This window comes from Brachyhypopomus gauderio, chromosome 10 (genome assembly GCF_052324685.1).
Source record: "Brachyhypopomus gauderio isolate BG-103 chromosome 10, BGAUD_0.2, whole genome shotgun sequence".
NCBI classification, from domain to species: domain Eukaryota; kingdom Metazoa; phylum Chordata; class Actinopteri; order Gymnotiformes; family Hypopomidae; genus Brachyhypopomus; species Brachyhypopomus gauderio.
In genome coordinates, this window is record NC_135220.1 from 22,127,078 (window position 1) to 22,149,805 (window position 22,728).

Genomic DNA, 22,728 nt, shown 5'->3' on the forward strand with positions numbered 1-22,728 from the left:
AGGGTGTGATGGAAATTGAGAAACCAAGTCCAAGCCAAAGACTGGCACAACAAGACTGGAAATAACAAGACAGTCTGGAATTCTCAGCCTACTGGAACCAGGAGATGCATGCATGGCAGACAAGGGCTTTGTCATTGACCAGATGCTGTCTGATGTTGGTGCAACACTCATCATCCCCCCCTTCAAGAAATCCACCTGCTTCAGCAAGGAGGACATGGAGAAAACACAAGCCATAGCTCGTCTCTGAATCCTGGTGGAGAGAGCTATCAGAAGAGTCAAAGAATACCACATCTGGCACACAACCATTCCTCTTACCCTTTCAGGCTCAGTGAATCTGCTGTGGACTACCGGTTGTTGTAATGACCAACTACCAAGGTCCCTTAGATTTAAACAGTGATGTACCTGTCTAAATTATTCTTGTAACACTGGAAGAAACAAAGATACAAAATTATTTATAGTTCTATTCATGTTTAATGATGGAATGAAGGTTTTTTGTTTATATTATGTTTTTTTTTTTTTGTTACAGACCTGTAACAACTTCTTTAAGAGGCTTCTCTGTCCTCCACTCATTACCTGTATTAAGGGCACCAGGATGATGTTTCCTCTTGTGAGTCTTGGTTCCTCCCAAGGTTTCTTCCTATAGTTTTTGAAGGAGATTTTCCTTGACCACTGTTGCCTTTGGCTTGCTCACCAGGGTTTTTTTTTTGTTGTTGATGATTCTGGACTTCTATAAGGGTGCTTTGTGTAAAAACCACTATATAAATACATTTCATTTGATGATTAATGTTTATTAAATGTTCCTTTTCTACACAATGTTTGCATATTTCATTAATTAAGGTAACAGGCTGGTAATATAAATACAGATTTAATACATCAGGGTATATACAAAGATTCTTAAGTTGAATTTAATACCTTTTTAATACCTACAAAATATTTTTTAATACCAGCATGACTTAAAGCGGCGACTGAAGTGGCCTCTCGGTTGTTGCTAACCACTGGCCTAAACCAGTCTTTAAACAGGCATGAAAATGGGTCAGTGTCAGTCCTGCCTCCCTCCTGTCGGTCATGTCTTCTGTTTGTCTTTTATTTTGAAATTTCCTAGTTGTGTCTGTCTTCACTCCCCTGCCCCCTCGTTATTGCTTTCTGCTGTGTCTTGTTGAGTCCCTTGGTTGGTTAGTGTATTTAAGTCTTGTGTTTAATCTCTTGTTTGTATGCGATTTGGTATCTTGGTCTTTTGTGTCTGTAATACTAGTCTGTATGTACTCCTTGTATTTTGTGTGACTTTGGTTTCTCTAGGGGTATTGCTTGTTGATGTCTTTGCTTTTATTTAGCCTTGTCCACCCAGCTATTCCTGTTAGTGTTGTTTGGTTCATAAGTTAGGTGTTTGATTATTCTTGGGGTATGTTTTGTGTGCTTTGTGTATATGTATCAGTTTTGTCATTAAATTCATTGTTCAGTCCGCACTTGCGTTCAGCCCTCTCTCCTAGTTGTTACCGAATAACCGACCTACAATGAACGCAGCGGACAGTGGAGTGAGGCATGTTGCTTGCTTGCCTCCTCCCAAAGATGATGAGGACTTTCAGGTACAGCTGGACTATTTGCAGTCATGTTTCATTTTGGACACTGCAGGTAAACCTGTTGCAATGCCCTCTTTAACTGACTCCCCAGACATGTACGATGGAGAGGAGCGTAATGCTGATGCCTTTGTTCTACAATGTAGCCTGTATTTTCAGTTCCTGACATGCCCTATGCCACCGGAAAAGGCTCTGGTGCTCTTTATGAGGGCAAGACTACAGGGAAAGGCGCTTCAGTGGGCAAACCTCATCCTTGCGCACCGGACGGAGGAAGCCTGGACTGTGGAGGGGTTTTTCAAACTCTTACAGGCTAGGTTCTCCGGTGTTGCCCCCCAGCCCTACAGCATGTCTGAGACTGTAGGTGCTACTACACCTCTTCCTGGAGTGGTCTTCTCCACCAGTATGGTGGATTTTCCTAAGACTTTTTTTGGGGGGGTGCTATGAGCCTATGCGTCGGGCCCTCATGTCTCATCAGACCGACCCCATTGGCAATGTGGGGAGGAAGAGGGGACTGAGGGGCGGCGCAAGGGCATGTCCATGTTCCTCCCCAGATGCTCCAGCGGCCTCGGCGCCTCCTAACCCGCAGACAGACATACATTTGCTATCAAATCAAAGCCCATCCTATCCTCTAAAATATTAATATAAACTGATTCCACTGTAGGCAAGGTAGTTAATCACTGTATGTATAGTGACATAGAACATTTGTGGAATTACGGTAAATTGCAAATAAACAAAATACAACATGACTGTTGTCCACAAACTTTAAATAAATTATGCATGCAATGTATGGATTATATTCAGATATAACCAAAAAACTTCTCTCTGCCTCAGAGGATGAAACATGGACTACTAAAAGCAACCAGAGCTTCCACTTGCCCAAATAATCCATGTACCTCTGAAGGCAAAGCATGAATGATCTCTGCAGCTTCTGCACTGTTACTGTATCTTTGTACCAGTACTCTCCTAATAAGGTGATACATAATATTTAAAATAATATAACAGGTTTGATTATTATTATTTACTTAAACTATTTCCGCTCTTTAAAAAAAAAACTCAGGAGTGTTGTGTCCTGTGGTTTTATTTGTTTCTTTGGTGGCATGCTGAAATGAAATGACAAAAAATGTATGTTAAGGTTTCCTGACTAGACAAGACTAACGTTAATGTTGGACAGTCCGTGTCCCAAACAGCACACTCTGGAACATTACATACTGCACTACTGAAAACACTTCAAACCATGGTGTCCTTTTATTTATTCGTTTATTTGTTTTATTCATTATATTTTATTTTTTACACATTCAGTGTAGTAGCAGTTTTGGACGTGGCCAGAGAGTAATGTAACTTTATGTTTCAGAGAGCTTTCTGACAAGTTTTAATATAAACGTTAGCTAACCCAAACCCTCCTAGTCTGGTACCATAACAGCACATTACAATAAAGCTATTTTATGGTCATATGGTTGGCTATTCATTGCTCTTATCACTGACCTCGCGTTTAACACGGGCGCAAACTACCCGCCGCTCCAGCGAGGCGAGAGCTCGGGTCAGTGACATTGACTGTATATATAATGGACGGTACGTCACCGTTGACTCCCATTGTGAGTTTTTGAAGCCACCAAGATGGCCACAAGGACGCTGCCATCTTGAAAATTGCAGCCAGAGCATGCGCATTAGAACCGGTAGGCAGGACAGTATCTCCGCCAGAGACCTATCTCCGCTCCGACATTTGTTAGGATACGCCCACCAGTATAGACACTTTTGACGTTTTACAAAATAAACAAAGGTAAAAGGTTTTAATATTGCTGTCGAGAGTTTTGCTGTCGAGAGTTTCGCGTTCACGTTTGAGCGTCTGGTATTAGATGTCAACCAACGCAGCTATTAACTGTCAATCACCTTATCGCCACACCCCTTTAAGTAACACTTAATAACTTCTATAAAATCTGTTTATCATAGAGAAAAACACTGGAAGAGATACTAACGCAATGGGGTCTTACAGAATTGACAAAATATAATTGCTCAAAAAACTTATTTTACGTGTAATAAAAATTCAAAGTTTGTCGTCCGGCCCGTTCACCAACATGGGAATGGGCGGGGTTAAAAGTTGTACTGCAGCCAGCCACTAGAGGGCAGCTGACTCACGTTTTAAACGTTTTATCACGACACACAATACTGCTCTAAAACACAGTGCTCTGATAAAGAAGATAAATGGAATGTATGGAAGCCCATTTCCGCCACCTAAAATAAAAAATAAAAATTGCTATCTCATTATTTTGAGATACTAAGTCATTATATACTATAGTATCTCAAAATAATGACTTAGTATCTCGAAATAATGAGATAGCAATTTACTTAATAATGAGAAAAAAATATATGTGCTGTTTTTTTTTACTTTAGGTGGTGGGAATGGGCTTCCATATAAATGTCTGTATTGTAAAGACGACATTTTACCCTGATGCTTTTGTCGGCATTTTTCAGGTGCCCTGGATGCTGCTGCTGAAAAAATCAGAGAATTGGAGGCCAAGGTCAGAGAATTAGAATCTCAGCTCAGGGGCCTGCAAATCAACAGATTTTGTGCAACTGATGAGAAGTTCAGATTCTACACCCGTTTTCCATCAGAGAAGGTATTTTTGATCTTTTGGGAGTCGGTTGCTCCCTCAGCATCCAGGTTGGTGTACTGGAGTAAAGCACAGAGGAACGAGGGTGTGATGGAAATTGAGAAACCAAGTCCAAACCAAAGACTGGCACTTGTGGATGAATTGTTCATGTACTGCTGCCGTGTTGCAGTTGGCCTGAAAGAGAAGGTTCTTGCAGACATCTTTGGGGTCAGCACAACAACTGTAAGCAGAGTTCTCATCACATGGGCCAACTATTTATACCTGGTCTTGGTTTCAGTGCCAACCTGGATGTAAAGGGAACAGGTCCAAGCAACCATGCCAGAGAAGTTTAAACAGTACTGTTCAAACGTTAGAGTGATCCTGGACTGTACAGAAATCAGATGCAAAACTCCATCATCGCTTACACTCCAGTCTGAAACATTTTCAGTGTACAAGAATCACACAACTTTTAGAGCACTGATAGGTGTTGCCCTATGTGGTGTAATCACCTTTGTTTCAAAGCTCTTCACAGGGGCAGTGTCTGACAAAGAAATAACAAGACAGTCTGGAATTCTCAGCCTACTGGAACCAGGAGACAAGGGCAGACAAGGGCTTTATCATTGACCAGATGCTGTCTGATGTTGGTGCAACACTCATCATCCCCCCCTTCAAGAAATCCACCTGCTTCAGCAAGGAGGACACGGAGAAAACACAAGCCATAGCTCGTCTCTGAATCCTGGTGGAGAGAGCTATCAGAAGAGTCAAAGAATACCACATCTGGGACACAACCATTCCTCTTACCCTTTCAGGCTCAGCGAATCTGCTGTGGACTACCGGTTGTTGTAATGACCAACTACCAAGGTCCCTTAGATTTAAACAGTGATGTACCTGTCTAAATTATTCTTCTAACACTGGAAGAAACAAAGATACAAAATTATTTATAGTTCTATTCATGTTTAATGATGGAATGAAGGTTTTTTGTTTATATTATGTTTTTTTTTTGTTACAGACCTGTAACAACTTCTTTAAGAGGCTTCTCTGTCCTCCACTCATTACCTGTATTAATGGCACCAGGATGATGTTTCCTCTTGTGAGTCTTGGTTCCTCCCAAGGTTTCTTCCTATAGTTTTTGAAGGAGATTTTCCTTGACCACTGTTGCCTTTGGCTTGCTCACCAGAATTTTTTTTTGTTGTTGATGATTCTGGACTTCTATAAGGGTGCTTTGTGTAAAAACCACTATATAAATACATTTCATTTGATGATTAATGTTTATTAAATGTTCCTTTTCTACACAATGTTTGCATATTTCATTAATTAAGGTAACAGGCTGGTAATATAAATACAGATTTAATACATATTAGCATGGGGGCATAAAGCACAACTTCTAGGTTACTCCAGGACTAGGGTAGGGAACCACTGCACAAAAACATTGAGTATACAGTGGTACCTCGAGATACGAGTTTAATCCGTTCCAGACCCGTGCTCGTATCTCGAACTGCTCGGTTCTGGAAGCAATTTAACAATGTAAAGTATTGTAATTGGTTCCGGTCCTTAAAAAAGTCACAAAACTAGCGTAAATGTGGGGAAAAAAGACATGTTCTTTATTAATAAAGGCACACGCAACATGTATAATTAAACAATAAAATAAATGTAGGAGAAATAGTTATTACAGTACAGTAGTATCAATAAACATGGTACAGTACAGTAAGTACGTACTGTAATCCTTAAATGGCGCTGCGGGGGGTGGGGGGAGTGGGGGGTGTTGTACGAGTCTACTTCACCGGACATACCACACATATGCTTAACAATAGAAACACTTTCACAGTCTAAACGAGACAGGCGAATTAAAGCTGAGAAGACAAAAGGGAGGGGGGAGGGAGTACGGGGGGTGAGGAACCTGATCGATGCACCGGACACACGTACGTACATGCTGAACAATAGAAATTAACAGAGAACATGTTTCAACTGTAAAAAATCTTTTTTTCCATATAGTACTGTACTGCCACCTAGTGGTTCATGCTCGTATCTCGAGCGTGCACTCGGGTGTCGAACAGAAATTTTGCTCGTCTCGGTGCTCGCATCTTGGATCGCTCGTATATAGAGCAGCTCGTATCTCGAGGTACCACTGTACTGGCAGGCAAAATAAAGTCACAATAACAAAAACAATGAATTATGTACAAGAATGTTACATAAAAATGTAGGATATGAGCCCCTTTAATACTAAAATGCTGGCCCATCACTGCACATTCAGATAGGTTTCCATATAGGTGTTGAAAAAGAAAAGGTCAAGTTTCATCTTCATTTCCCTGAGCACAGAGTCATCTCGCCAAACTCTCAACTGTGAGGTCGCTTTTGGTAGATGTGATAAAATCACACCAGAGCAAACCAGTTACTACCAACTGGCCTTGAACCTGCCAAAAGTACTTGTGGTTCCTTTTCAGTTTGGCCTGACCATTGATGAACCTGATGTGTGTGGCGTCCGATATACAGTCAATGTTTGGGCATTTGACTTCAGCAAGCCCAAAGGGAAGATGTGCAGAAGGATCATATACCTTAGCATCAGGGCTGGTACCAAGGTAAGGTGCATCAGGATGTATTAAAAATCCAGACAGTAACACATCTACATTACACAGGTCACTATACTGCTGCAAGACCTCTGGCTCTAGGTCAATACCCCTCTTCATGGCTGACGTCTGCCGCACCCCCTTTAGGATCCTGACTGCTAAAGCCTGACTAGATGACTCCCCCTGAACATTGCAAACTTCCCCAAATCTGCTGGAGGTCAATCGTGGCTGACGCACTTGCTTCCACAGTGGATTTTCTGACAGGCCCCTTGTGTTCTTCTCAATGATGCTGGATAACTCACTAGTGATCTCTAAACTCTCTAAATGGTAAAAGTGATGGTAATTTGGAACAAAATGAAGATGTTGTTCCAAATTTTAGCCATGTACTGGAAGCTGTGGGAATAAGGGGGCATTACCATGCTTACTGATTTCTTGTGTTACCACTGGTGGACACTGATATGACTTTAGTGGACTCAAAATTTGGACCTGTCCCACATGGTTCAGTTCTCTCATATCAGATAAGCCGCACAAGACCTTGCAAATTCCTGGTTGTGGTCTAAGGTCTCTTTTTTTTTTGAGTAAATCTTTTTATTGTCAGTTTTAATTTTAACACTGAACATAGGGGAGCAGAGTACATATATTACAGAGATTTCCATTGCACAGGTTCATAAGACAACACATACACATTCATCTCACAGAGTGAGTGAACTAATAAGAGAGAGGAGAATAAAATAAAAAATAAAATAAAATAAAAGAACACCCCAACCCCTCCTTACATAGACATAGTCCCTAGGCGCTAAGCAAGGAGCTCGTCACTCCATATCTTACTCTGTATCAGGCTTTTACACGATTCTGAACAACAACAGCATATCAGGCCTTGAAGACAGGGAGAGAGGTCATATCGTTATTCTGGAATTGCTGTAAGTAAAAGCTTTTCCATAAAAGCAAAAAAAGGCTTCCATGATCTTTCAAATTTGGAGAGAGAACCGTTCAGAGTGCATCGAATTCGTTCCAGAGTACAATACAGAAGGACATCTCTGATCCACTCGGGATATGTGGGTGGAGCAGGGAGCTTCCATTTTAATAAAATTAGACGTCTTGCTAATAAGGTCACAAAGGCCACAAAATCAGAGCGATATTTTGGCAAGAACAGTTCAGGTGGTGTAACACCGAATACGGCTGTGACAGGGTTAGGATCAAACTGTAGCTCCAAAACCTCTGATAGTGTTGAAAAGATTTCAGTCCAGAATGTGAACAGTGATGGGCACTGCCAGAGCATGTGTATTAGGGAGGCGGGACTTTGGTGGCAGCGATCACATTTTGGGTCCACATCTGGGTAAATTTTGTTAAGTCTAACTTTAGTCCAATATACCCGATGAAAGACTTTACATTGGATCATTCCATGTCTGGCACAATAGGATGATGAATGGATCCTATACAATATTTGCTGCCAGTCATCATCGGGCAGGGGCACACCTAGATCCTTCTCCCATTGTTCTTTAAGATTCAGTAAGGGTGTAGTTTGGACCGAGCTAATTAAGTTGTATAGATGAGAAATAATTTTCTTAAATGTAGTTTGCGGTCTTAAAAACTCATCGAATGGTGTAGACCAGGGGTACTCAACTGGCGGACCGCGGTCCGGATCCGGACCCGAACGCAGTCCTGTCCGGACCCAATCTCATTCCTGATTAACTGGATACGGACCAAAACAAAACCGGAGCATTTATTTCAGGGCTATTGACAAAACACTCCGTCACGAGTGTTACGTTTACCACCCCCGCTCAACAACTTACGTTCGCCACCCTCTCAACAATTTAAAATAAAAGCCTGCCTGGTTGACGCTTCGCGAGCGGCGCGAGGGTCCGCGCGGCGAAAATGACGTAATCGCTGTGGCTCCGCGTGTGCGCGCGTGCCTCGCGCGCTGTCGGTTCGCGAGGTCGTGCACCTCTCGAATTTTGTAACTTCGCGCGCGCCGCGCTTCAGCGCAATGAACAAAGTCACGTTTTCAGGGTTCATACACCTTTATAAGGTGGAATTCAAGCACTTGTACGTCACTTTCAAGGTCCATTTTCAAGGCTTTACGTTCGCCACCCCCCCCCCCCGCTCAACAACTTACGTTCGCCACCCCCGCAACGGACCTCAGGTCACAGGTATCTGGCAAAATTGGACCGCGGACAAATTTAGTTGAGTACGCCTGGTGTAGACTGTGGAGTTAGTGGAAACTGGGGGTTCATTGAGTTAGCAAAACTGCGCACTTGAAGGTAACGGAAGAAATCGGTCTAAGGTCTCTTAACAGGGCTCCAGCTGATAAAACTGCTGGGTCAGGAAGGGGTCCTAAAAAACAAAAACTATCAGTCCTACCAACCGCTAAAAAGGCGTGGGCGATGTTAAAACAACAGAACATGAGAGGGAGTGTGTTATTTCGAATATCATCATCACAGACGTGATGTTATTCGCGATAACACATGCCCTCAAGTGTTCTATTGCTTTCATACAACAATTTTTACAAAATAAAGAGGATAAATCAAAGAAGCCCTGAATTTCATATTGAATATGCTTTAATATTGACAATATCTTCCACCAAAAACTAGTTCCACATGTATAACGAGTGCTGTCTCTCGTTATAAAGTATTGTCAATATTAAGACATATTCAGTATGACATTTAGGGCTTCTATGACTTATTTTCTTTCTTTATTTTGTAAAAACTGTTGTATAAAAGCAACTCTCGAGGTTGTGTGTTATGTTATCATGAATAACACAGTCCCTCTCTATTGCTTAATTATACCAAATTATATTATTAAAATACTCACCTGGGTATGCTCGATAGAATGTAGACTTAACACAGCTTCGTCCTGGTGCCTTTGGCTTCCGTACCACAAGTTCATCTATGGGTTCTGGACGAATCCCCTTTAACAAATGCAGAAACAGTCACCAGAAGAGTTACCAGTTAATTAAAACACCTGCCCTGTAGCTACCTTCACTGGCCATTTTATCAGGTCAATACATCACAGTGACCTTAAGTGTACAATTACTGTCTGCAGAGCCGCAGCTGATCTGCAAAATACCCCCTCTGTACCACATTCACAGCAGTGACACTGACATTGTTTGGTATATCAGACATAACAGTCCCATGCAAGTATGGGAATGTCATATATAGTATAAGTATATAGCATGGGGCGTACACGGGCACTAATATACTGTGAAGACCAACTGCTTGACTGCAGGATGCAACTGTTTACCAACAATTTGAACCTGCAAACTTTAAACTATCAAACTGGTTCAGACATCTTACCTGGTTCCTTGGTCTGTGCCATGTTTGAAGGACACTAGTGCATGATAGTGGTGGTGGCACTGTTTTTGCCCCCATTGTGCTGTAGTGTGCAGCTTGAAAAAGCAGTGCAACCAAATGGTTACACAAAGCCGAAGCTGTTTAACACCACAGGCTTCATAACTGCTTGCAGTACAACCTTGAAAGAAAGAACAACAACATTAGAATAAAAGATGCAGATGTTACACTATAAGAATACACTCACTCATAAGGAATGGTTAAGTTAAAAAAATCTAATTCTCACAATTTTCCACTTAAGTGTAGCAGATTGGCAAAAACATTTTCCCCTATTTCAGTGAAAAAAATGGAGCCGCAAAGCTTAAAAGACTTTGAATCACTGGATGCCAATTATCACCCAAACCGTTTCCATAACTACAAGCCCAAAACTTACCTCAATCCACTAAAACAGCATACAAGATCTGTAGGGAGTTCAGACTAGTCGATATGATTCAAGACATAGAACTTAAGGATTCAGGTGACTCTTGACTTTCAGTAATTAATAGCCACATTAGTATTGCAGCTTCAGTTTAAAACTAAAGCAAAATTTGGAAACCCAACATGTATTGGCTGATCAATGTAACTGAAAGGAACAAATTATAAACTTTAAACTGTCCAAAACTGCACCCTATTCACTACATAGTTTTGAGATTTGTTTTTTTTGTGTGCCTGAAATTAAACTGAGGAACAGTTTAAATCCTACCATGCACTGCATTAGACTTAGGTGTCCAATGATGTGGCAATCCTTACAGCAGTCCTGAGGACCCCACAGCAGGGGCGAGGCTAGGGTATTTTTAGTGGTGCTAAAGCACCACCGTGAAGTTGCTCAGCACCCCCTGGCTCAACACATTTTTTAAATATTATATTATGCAAAAACCTTGCTCTGTACCTGCGCAATACTTTGGTATTGTGCCTCTGTGAGCACTGGGGGCTGGGCACCCCTAAAGACCAGATCCTAAAATCGCCCCTGCCCCACAGCATTAACATTTCTGCATTTGCCCTCATTTAGTGAACCTGATTCTACTCATTTGTGATATACAAAGAGTTGCCAGTTTATTAGAACACTTGCCCTGTAGCTACCTTCACTGGTCACGTTATCAGGTGTGTAAGAAGAAATAAAATATAATGCACTAGAGGGCACCGGCTAATGCATGTGGATGTTTCTAAGGAATACGGAGTAGGGCATCGTTTCGGACTCCTGAACATTGAGAAACCTGTAGTGTATGGGGCTCCTCGTTTTTTCTCATCGACCGGTAACACCTTGCCTGCACCACTACTTCCTCATTCACTATATCTGACACTGCATTTGAAAGGGGGAGAGTTAGCTTGATTAGCTTACTGACAACTTCACCTGTGGAGAGCTAAAGGCTTGTTACAGACACATCTTGACATTCTCATTTAAAACTGAAAATATGCTGTACTACTTTGTTACATTAACGTTAGATAAATAGCCCTCCGTTAACAGCTACTTGCTATAATTACCACTAGTTAACAGGTTTGTTAGCTACTAGCTAGTACAGAGTAGGCTAACTTAGTTAGCTAACTAATGTTTGCAAGTCACTTACCTTGGGCGCCCAATGGAGAATGGGTTCTTCCTGGAGTTTTTCCTTGCCATGGTCATTTTTTACGGGGTATATACAGAATATTAAGACAACATGAGGGTTAAGAGAAAACCCTCAACAAACATAAGCTACCATAAACGCATACAATTTTGTACACATGAAAAGCTTGTATTAATATACAGAATCCACTGCCATTTTGTTATGAACCATTCATTTTAAAGATGGCTGCAGACTTGGCAAAGACTAGAGTAAACTAATTGAAGACAGGAACATGACACAGATGAAACATGACAAACGAGGGGCTGAACAGGCATGGAACAGGTAAACAATACAAGGAAGGGGAACACTGAGGGTGAGAAGTGTCTCACCCCGCGGAGTGCTCTGACCCAAATGGGCAGCCAGGACAGGAAACTGGTTGGGGCAAGGGAACAGGATTGAGGAGTAGAGCAAACGTGGGGGGTCTGGTTGAGACATAGGAATGAGCCTGGGGGAGACAGAGCGGATAACGGAGGAAGACAGATGGAAGTCAAGAAGAGAGCGGTCTGGGAGTAGGGGAAGAGGTTAACACAATGGTAAGACAAACATGCACAGGGACCAGATGGACAGCTGCATGGCTGGACGAGTGCAGGCCCCAGGCGGGCCTCTGGAACGGGTGCAGGCCCCAGGCGGGCCTCTGGAACGGGTGCAGGCCCCAGGCGGGCCTCTGGAACAGGTCTCGCTGTGGCAGATGATACGGTGTAATAGGGCAGCGCTGTAGCTGACAAGATGGTGTCCGGGGGGGGGGGGGGGGGGGGGGTTGTTTTCAAACAGCATCTGTATACTTCTCTGTATATTTGATAAGTGTTTACTGTTTTCGTTTTTGTACACACACACACACACACACACACACATACATATATATATATATATATATATATATATATATATATATATATATATATTGAATTGCAGTACCTTTTTAAATTTTGTTTTTATTTCTTACATTACCAGCATTAACTCCTTGTCAATGTGAAAACTGTTATTATTTGGCTTCCCTCTTAGGTATGTTACAGTACTCTATAAAATGTGCACATAATGACAATTACACTGTTTTAAGCTTTTAATTTTTTTTTCCAATAAATGTTGAGCATATTGTAATATTTTACATATTTTTTAAATGCTCTTTTAATTACAAAATTTTCACAATTGTTTCAGCCAAACCCATGACCTTGCCATTGCTAGTGCTTTGCTTAGTAGCAAATATGTACCATTAAGTTAATAATTGTGCCATTCACATATTTTTTATTTTTATATATTCTGCAACATTCTAGAGTAAGGGGGGATCAGGGAGTTGAGAATGTCCAGATAGCACGCTTCATGTTCAGTCCGTGGTACTGGGAGGAGCAGTTTCATTTCTGGAAAAAGTGTCCACAACCAGCGGTGCGTTTAAACCAAAATATGTATCAGACATTCTCATATTCTCTTTAATCCTGTGAAGATCTCTGAGATTAAGGATACACAAACTGTAGTCTTGTTTTCAAGTAACATTGTAGGCTTTGATGATTTTTCTGCTCTTAATGTAACAATTAACGCTTTTAGTTGATTAAAAATTACATGCTTTTACCTGTGTTTTGGCCTTAACCCAAATTTTAATGTTATTCAGGAATTCTAACATGCTTTCTATAAGTAATTATTTCGAAACAGGACCATTCCATATTGTAAATGGAGGCTACTACAGCAGTACTTACTGTCTTCTGAGGTGCAGTACTTTTACTTTTTAGTATCGAGAGATTATGGAGAGATGTGTGGACTGCAGTGACCAGCGTGTACTATGATGTCCTCCACTATCTTGAGGAAGGCAACTATCTTGACATGGCAGACCAAACATACATTTTCTGTTGCCATTATACCTTTGTACCAAGACTTCAAGATGACCTAGACATTTTTCAAGATGGCTGGGACAATCACCAGAAGGCAACAGGACTCCAAACCAACTGTGGGCAATAGGACACGTTTATCAGCCAGTTCAGGAGCCCCAAAATGAGGAGGTGGGTATGTTGTTACCCATCACATGTCTGTATTTACTCTAATACACTTGGAAGTTTTTTTGATTCAACACTGACCCTGGATTACCCAGTCCTGCATATTTTTGTGTATTTCTTCCTCTAACACACCTCCTTAACCTAATAGAGGGTTTGTTAATGAACGTATTTGGTGGTATGGATGCAGGGTAAATAGTAACATGTAGGGCATGAGGTACTCCAGGACCAGGGTTTAGAACCCCTGGTTTAAGCCAGGTCAGGTTTAAGTACTATAAGAAATCTCAAACTATTGGTTGGTACAACGCACTTCCTTGATTTTTGCTTTTTTATTTTTTATCTAGGCATTGGACATCCCAGAGATTGACTGGGAGAGCAGTGGGTTACCTCACATTAGAAATGCTGGAATTCATGTTGCTGCAACAGGCTGTCCACTTACAGCAGAGCAGTTTACAGCACTCAGAGACCTCATTGACCCCAGAGCAACATCACAGTCACGTGGTGCTGACATCTACATGGCTGCTGTGCAGTTCTACCAGACTCTTTGAGTGAGAGGTTTATGAATGTGTTTTGGAGGATGATGGGGGTGAAGGCAAGAAAACTGCTGCAGTGGATCGTTTTCAAATAGAAAAGACTGGAAATGTTAAGACACTATTGCCTTAAACATTTAAGTTTTCATCAATGTCTTAAAACTAGTAGTTTCCTAATAGGAAGTATAAAGATATCCCATAAAAGCTTAAATGTATTCATTACAATTTTATTTGTAATTCACAATGTCAAGTAGAACACAAATAAAAGTTTATGTACTTCCAAGATTGTCACTTGTGACCAATATTTTGTTAATGAAAGGTGGTGTATGGTAACAAAAAAGGGTTTATGCATTACAGTAGAGAAACACTTCTCTGCAGAATGTAAACAGACATTCAAAGACATGCACAATTGTAACAATGCTTGCACAGTCAGCATGTTAATAAAAGTAATAATAAAAATTAGTGGTGGGCCGTTAACGGCATTAACGCCGATAACGGCCCACCACTAATATATATATATTTATGTCTATATAGGATATATATATGGTAAAATGTAACCATGGTCAAAGAAAATTTTTTCCACTTAGAAAATCAACAGATCCTCTAGAGCAGGGGTCACCAACATGGCGCCCGCAAGGACGTCATGAGTCGCCCGCGGGCCTGTTCTAAAAATAGCTCACAATGAGCTGCATCTTTTTTTTTTTTGCTACTATTAGAGATTGTCCGCGATTGCCGTGTGGCTACTAGCTAGCGGGCTATGTAAATAATGTACTCGCCAACCAACAAACAATAGCAAAATGTAACGCAATCACCATAATTGTACTGTCCTTCCAACTTTGCACTGTGCAGAGGAGGAACTGGCAGCAAGGTTGAACACTTCTCTTCCATTAATACTCTGAAGACCACAGGTTGTCCACAGGTTTAATAACGTAGAAAGTGTGAAACTGAATAAAAACTACAACAAAATACAATTACAACATATACTATTGTAATAATACACGGTCCCTACAGTGTAACATAGCATACATTGACACTGTATTAGTGCACTATAAACATTTGGCTTCAATAATATATGACAGCTACAGAATAAATTTATCTGATATTGCAATATATCATGATAGAACTAAATATAAGTAAATAAACAATATACATACAGACGATACCACGAAAGACGAAGGATGAAGGCAGATGCATGTGGATTATCTGTCAGTCATCAAACACATGTAAAACATCCATGAACTTTCTACTTCCTGTGATGTTACTGACTATTTACAAAATCACTAATAGGAGGTGCTAAAGCTACACTTACAACACTAACAGCACAAGCTAACAGCACAATAATAATTGAAAGAAACTCATACCAGTCTCAATGAACTGCTGAAAATATCCCGAGATGCGACACTTGTTTTCCAGTGGTCAGTCGTCATCATCATCATCTGCACTGCTTTCAGTGGGCCAGCGTATGTATGGGAGCAATATCTTAAAAACAAAAGCACTCAAGACTCCTGCTGTTTGTATATGTCTAGGTCATGTACACCACATAAATGTGTTATCGAAAATTGTTTTCTTTAAAAAATATGTACATAAACATACCTGTGGCATAAGTGAATATTCACTTTCCTTTGGAAAAACCTGCACATCTTTCCTTTCAATCAACAGTGACCACACCTTGGTTTCCTTTAGTCCTTTCCAAATTTGTTTCAACTGACGCAATCGTCTACCAATTACCTGCAGATTTGGCAAAAGTCACAATACAATACTGCTTAATTTCATGTAATGTATTAAAATTTGCAGTGAAATGGAATGTGTAGATAGGGCATGTTACCGCATGTGACAAAAGGCGTTCAAAGAGCCACCTTCTGTTTGTATTGGTTGGGCCAGGTAGATCCCAAGAAAGATTCAAGGACAGTCTGGCATTCATCTTCACTGAGTTCATCATCTCCATCAACCTGGACATAAATGGCTGCAACAACTTTTTCAATAAAAATAGAAAGAAAAAAAAATTAAACACATGATGTACATACCAATTTGATGATTTCTCGTATATCATGGTCAGGACAATCTTCTATTTGCACTGTGGCTGTCTCAGGTGAATCATGGACAATTGCTCTGCTGAGTCCAGGCAGCCGAGGCCCCCCATGTAAGAATGTCCCAGCATCCGTCCAGCTACTAGAAACATGTCACCCTCAATGAGGAACTGGGATGATGAAGGGACCAGATGATCAGGTTCACCTTCAAATAGGCATGTCCTTTCGGTATTTCCTGTAATTGAAAGATGGACACGAATGTCAACATTTCTAATTCCAAGAAAAAGTAATAAACATGTGTAACAATGATCATCATCAGTGTGAAACTGAATAAAAACTACAACAAAATACAATTACAACATATACTATTGTAATAATACACGGTCCCTACAGTGTAACATAGCATACATTGACACTGTATTAGTGCACTATAAACATTTGGCTTCAATAATATATGACAGCTACAGAATAAATTTATCTGATATTGCAATATATCATGATAGAACTAAATATAAGTAAATAAACAATATACATACAGACGATACCACGAAAGACGAAGGATGAAGGCAGATGCATGTGGATTATCTGTCAGTCATCAAACACATGTAAAACATCCATGAACTTTCTACTTCCTGTGATGTTACTGACTATTTACAAAATCACTAATAGGAGGTGCTAAAGCTACACTTACAACACTAACAGCACAAGCTAACAGCACAATAATAATTGAAAGAAACTCATACCAGTCTCAATGAACTGCTGAAAATATCCCGAGATGCGACACTTGTTTTCCAGTGGTCAGTCGTCATCATCATCATCTGCACTGCTTTCAGTGGGCCAGCGTATGTATGGGAGCAATATCTTAAAAACAAAAGCACTCAAGACTCCTGCCGTTTGTATATGTCTAGGTCATGTACACCACATAAATGTGTTATCGAAAATTGTTTTCTTTAAAAAATATGTACATAAACATACCTGTGGCATAAGTGAATATTCACTTTCCTTTGGAAAAACCTGCACATCTTTCCTTTCAATCAACAGTGACCACACCTTGGTTTCCTTTAGTCCTTTCCAAATTTGTTTCAACTGACGCAATCGTCTACCAATTACCTGCAGATTTGGCAAAAGTCACAATACAATACTGCCTAATTTCATGTAATGTATTAAAATTTGCAGTGAAATGGAATGTGTAGATAGGGCATGTTACCGCATGTGACAAAAGGCGTTCAAAGAGCCACCTTCTGTTTGTATTGGTTGGGCCAGGTAGATCCCAAGAAAGATTCAAGGACAGCCTGGCATTCATCTTCACTGAGTTCATCATCTCCATCAACCTGGACATAAATGGCTGCAACAACTTTTTCAATAAAAATAGAAAGAAAAAAAAATTAAACACATGATGTACATACCAATTTGATGATTTCTCGTATATCATGGTCAGGACAATCTTCTATTTGCACTGTGGCTGTCTCAGGTGAATCATGGACAATTGCTCTGCTGAGTCCAGGCAGCCGAGGCCCCCCATGTAAGAATGTCCCAGCATCCGTCCAGCTACTAGAAACATGTCACCCTCAATGAGGAACTGGGATGATGAAGGGACCAGATGATCAGGTTCACCTTCAAATAGGCATGTCCTTTCGGTATTTCCTGTAATTGAAAGATGGACACGAATGTCAACATTTCTAATTCCAAGAAAAAGTAATAAACATGTGTAACAATGATCATCATCAGTGTGAAACTGAATAAAAACTACAACAAAATACAATTACAACATATACTATTGTAATAATACACGGTCCCTACAGTGTAACATAGCATACATTGACACTGTATTAGTGCACTATAAACATTTGGCTTCAATAATATATGACAGCTACAGAATAAATTTATCTGATATTGCAATATATCATGATAGAACTAAATATAAGTAAATAAACAATATACATACAGACGATACCACGAAAGACGAAGGATGAAGGCAGATGCATGTGGATTATCTGTCAGTCATCAAACACATGTAAAACATCCATGAACTTTCTACTTCCTGTGATGTTACTGACTATTTACAAAATCACTAATAGGAGGTGCTAAAGCTACACTTACAACACTAACAGCACAAGCTAACAGCACAATAATAATTGAAAGAAACTCATACCAGTCTCAATGAACTGCTGAAAATATCCCGAGATGCGACACTTGTTTTCCAGTGGTCAGTCGTCATCATCATCATCTGCACTGCTTTCAGTGGGCCAGCGTATGTATGGGAGCAATATCTTAAAAACAAAAGCACTCAAGACTCCTGCCGTTTGTATATGTCTAGGTCATGTACACCACATAAATGTGTTATCGAAAATTGTTTTCTTTAAAAAATATGTACATAAACATACCTGTGGCATAAGTGAATATTCACTTTCCTTTGGAAAAACCTGCACATCTTTCCTTTCAATCAACAGTGACCACACCTTGGTTTCCTTTAGTCCTTTCCAAATTTGTTTCAACTGACGCAATCGTCTACCAATTACCTGCAGATTTGGCAAAAGTCACAATACAATACTGCTTAATTTCATGTAATGTATTAAAATTTGCAGTGAAATGGAATGTGTAGATAGGGCATGTTACCGCATGTGACAAAAGGCGTTCAAAGAGCCACCTTCTGTTTGTATTGGTTGGGCCAGGTAGATCCCAAGAAAGATTCAAGGACAGCCTGGCATTCATCTTCACTGAGTTCATCATCTCCATCAACCTGGACATAAATGGCTGCAACAACTTTTTCAATAAAAATAGAAAGAAAAAAAAATTAAACACATGATGTACATACCAATTTGATGATTTCTCGTATATCATGGTCAGGACAATCTTCTATTTGCACTGTGGCTGTCTCAGGTGAATCATGGACAATTGCTCTGCTGAGTCCAGGCAGCCGAGGCCCCCCATGTAAGAATGTCCCAGCATCCGTCCAGCTACTAGAAACATGTCACCCTCAATGAGGAACTGGGATGATGAAGGGACCAGATGATCAGGTTCACCTTCAAATAGGCATGTCCTTTCGGTATTTCCTGTAATTGAAAGATGGACACGAATGTCAACATTTCTAATTCCAAGAAAAAGTAATAAACATGTGTAACAATGATCATCATCAGTGTGAAACTGAATAAAAACTACAACAAAATACAATTACAACATATACTATTGTAATAATACACGGTCCCTACAGTGTAACATAGCATACATTGACACTGTATTAGTGCACTATAAACATTTGGCTTCAATAATATATGACAGCTACAGAATAAATTTATCTGATATTGCAATATATCATGATAGAACTATACATACAGACGATACCACGAAAGACGAAGGATGAAGGCAGATGCATGTGGATTATCTGTCAGTCATCAAACACATGTAAAACATCCATGAACTTTCTACTTCCTGTGATGTTACTGACTATTTACAAAATCACTAATAGGAGGTGCTAAAGCTACACTTACAACACTAACAGCACAAGCTAACAGCACAATAATAATTGAAAGAAACTCATACCAGTCTCAATGAACTGCTGAAAATATCCCGAGATGCGACACTTGTTTTCCAGTGGTCAGTCGTCATCATCATCATCTGCACTGCTTTCAGTGGGCCAGCGTATGTACGGGAGCAATATCTTAAAAACAAAAGCACTCAAGACTCCTGCTGTTTGTATATGTCTAGGTCATGTACACCACATAAATGTGTTATCGAAAATTGTTTTCTTTAAAAAATATGTACATAAACATACCTGTGGCATAAGTGAATATTCACTTTCCTTTGGAAAAACCTGCACATCTTTCCTTTCAATCAACAGTGACCACACCTTGGTTTCCTTTAGTCCTTTCCAAATTTGTTTCAACTGACGCAATCGTCTACCAATTACCTGCAGATTTGGCAAAAGTCACAATACAATACTGCTTAATTTCATGTAATGTATTAAAATTTGCAGTGAAATGGAATGTGTAGATAGGGCATGTTACCGCATGTGACAAAAGGCGTTCAAAGAGCCACCTTCTGTTTGTATTGGTTGGGCCAGGTAGATCCCAAGAAAGATTCAAGGACAGCCTGGCATTCATCTTCACTGAGTTCATCATCTCCATCAACCTGGACATAAATGGCTGCAACAACTTTTTCAATAAAAATAGAAAGAAAAAAAAATTAAACACATGATGTACATACCAATTTGATGATTTCTCGTATATCATGGTCAGGACAATCTTCTATTTGCACTGTGGCTGTCTCAGGTGAATCATGGACAATTGCTCTGCTGAGTCCAGGCAGCCGAGGCCCCCCATGTAAGAATGTCCCAGCATCCGTCCAGCTACTAGAAACATGTCACCCTCAATGAGGAACTGGGATGATGAAGGGACCAGATGATCAGGTTCACCTTCAAATAGGCATGTCCTTTCGGTATTTCCTGTAATTGAAAGATGGACACGAATGTCAACATTTCTAATTCCAAGAAAAAGTAATAAACATGTGTAACAATGATCATCATCAGTGTGAAACTGAATAAAAACTACAACAAAATACAATTACAACATATACTATTGTAATAATACACGGTCCCTACAGTGTAACATAGCATACATTGACACTGTATTAGTGCACTATAAACATTTGGCTTCAATAATATATGACAGCTACAGAATAAATTTATCTGATATTGCAATATATCATGATAGAACTATACATACAGACGATACCACGAAAGACGAAGGATGAAGGCAGATGCATGTGGATTATCTGTCAGTCATCAAACACATGTAAAACATCCATGAACTTTCTACTTCCTGTGATGTTACTGACTATTTACAAAATCACTAATAGGAGGTGCTAAAGCTACACTTACAACACTAACAGCACAAGCTAACAGCACAATAATAATTGAAAGAAACTCATACCAGTCTCAATGAACTGCTGAAAATATCCCGAGATGCGACACTTGTTTTCCAGTGGTCAGTCGTCATCATCATCATCTGCACTGCTTTCAGTGGGCCAGCGTATGTACGGGAGCAATATCTTAAAAACAAAAGCACTCAAGACTCCTGCTGTTTGTATATGTCTAGGTCATGTACACCACATAAATGTGTTATCGAAAATTGTTTTCTTTAAAAAATATGTACATAAACATACCTGTGGCATAAGTGAATATTCACTTTCCTTTGGAAAAACCTGCACATCTTTCCTTTCAATCAACAGTGACCACACCTTGGTTTCCTTTAGTCCTTTCCAAATTTGTTTCAACTGACGCAATCGTCTACCAATTACCTGCAGATTTGGCAAAAGTCACAATACAATACTGCTTAATTTCATGTAATGTATTAAAATTTGCAGTGAAATGGAATGTGTAGATAGGGCATGTTACCGCATGTGACAAAAGGCGTTCAAAGAGCCACCTTCTGTTTGTATTGGTTGGGCCAGGTAGATCCCAAGAAAGATTCAAGGACAGCCTGGCATTCATCTTCACTGAGTTCATCATCTCCATCAACCTGGACATAAATGGCTGCAACAACTTTTTCAATAAAAATAGAAAGAAAAAAAAATTAAACACATGATGTACATACCAATTTGATGATTTCTCGTATATCATGGTCAGGACAATCTTCTATTTGCACTGTGGCTGTCTCAGGTGAATCATGGACAATTGCTCTGCTGAGTCCAGGCAGCCGAGGCCCCCCATGTAAGAATGTCCCAGCATCCGTCCAGCTACTAGAAACATGTCACCCTCAATGAGGAACTGGGATGATGAAGGGACCAGATGATCAGGTTCACCTTCAAATAGGCATGTCCTTTCGGTATTTCCTGTAATTGAAAGATGGACACGAATGTCAACATTTCTAATTCCAAGAAAAAGTAATAAACATGTGTAACAATGATCATCATCAGTGTGAAACTGAATAAAAACTACAACAAAATACAATTACAACATATACTATTGTAATAATACACGGTCCCTACAGTGTAACATAGCATACATTGACACTGTATTAGTGCACTATAAACATTTGGCTTCAATAATATATGACAGCTACAGAATAAATTTATCTGATATTGCAATATATCATGATAGAACTAAATATAAGTAAATAAACAATATACATACAGACGATACCACGAAAGACGAAGGATGAAGGCAGATGCATGTGGATTATCTGTCAGTCATCAAACACATGTAAAACATCCATGAACTTTCTACTTCCTGTGATGTTACTGACTATTTACAAAATCACTAATAGGAGGTGCTAAAGCTACACTTACAACACTAACAGCACAAGCTAACAGCACAATAATAATTGAAAGAAACTCATACCAGTCTCAATGAACTGCTGAAAATATCCCGAGATGCGACACTTGTTTTCCAGTGGTCAGTCGTCATCATCATCATCTGCACTGCTTTCAGTGGGCCAGCGTATGTATGGGAGCAATATCTTAAAAACAAAAGCACTCAAGACTCCTGCCGTTTGTATATGTCTAGGTCATGTACACCACATAAATGTGTTATCGAAAATTGT

The 22,728-nt window shown here is 40.0% G+C and overlaps 3 long non-coding RNA genes across 3 annotated transcripts; 1 reads left to right on the forward strand and 2 right to left on the reverse strand.

Moving 5' to 3' along the window:
- Positions 1 to 8,884: 8,884 nt before the first annotated feature.
- LOC143525970 (uncharacterized) lies at positions 8,885 to 12,374 on the reverse strand. The gene is made up of 3 exons (XR_013133785.1): positions 10,020 to 12,374; positions 9,538 to 9,634; positions 8,885 to 9,060 (listed from the first exon to the last, which is right to left on the reverse strand). It is a non-coding gene; the product is annotated as an uncharacterized LOC143525970 (long non-coding RNA).
- Positions 12,375 to 12,559: 185 nt separating this feature from the next.
- LOC143525971 (uncharacterized) lies at positions 12,560 to 14,109 on the forward strand. The gene is made up of 3 exons (XR_013133786.1): positions 12,560 to 13,033; positions 13,375 to 13,641; positions 13,977 to 14,109. It is a non-coding gene; the product is annotated as an uncharacterized LOC143525971 (long non-coding RNA).
- Positions 13,237 to 15,370, reverse strand: LOC143525972 (uncharacterized). The gene is made up of 2 exons (XR_013133787.1): positions 15,317 to 15,370; positions 13,237 to 15,117 (listed from the first exon to the last, which is right to left on the reverse strand). It is a non-coding gene; the product is annotated as an uncharacterized LOC143525972 (long non-coding RNA).
- Between the last annotated feature and the right edge of the window lie 7,358 nt (positions 15,371 to 22,728).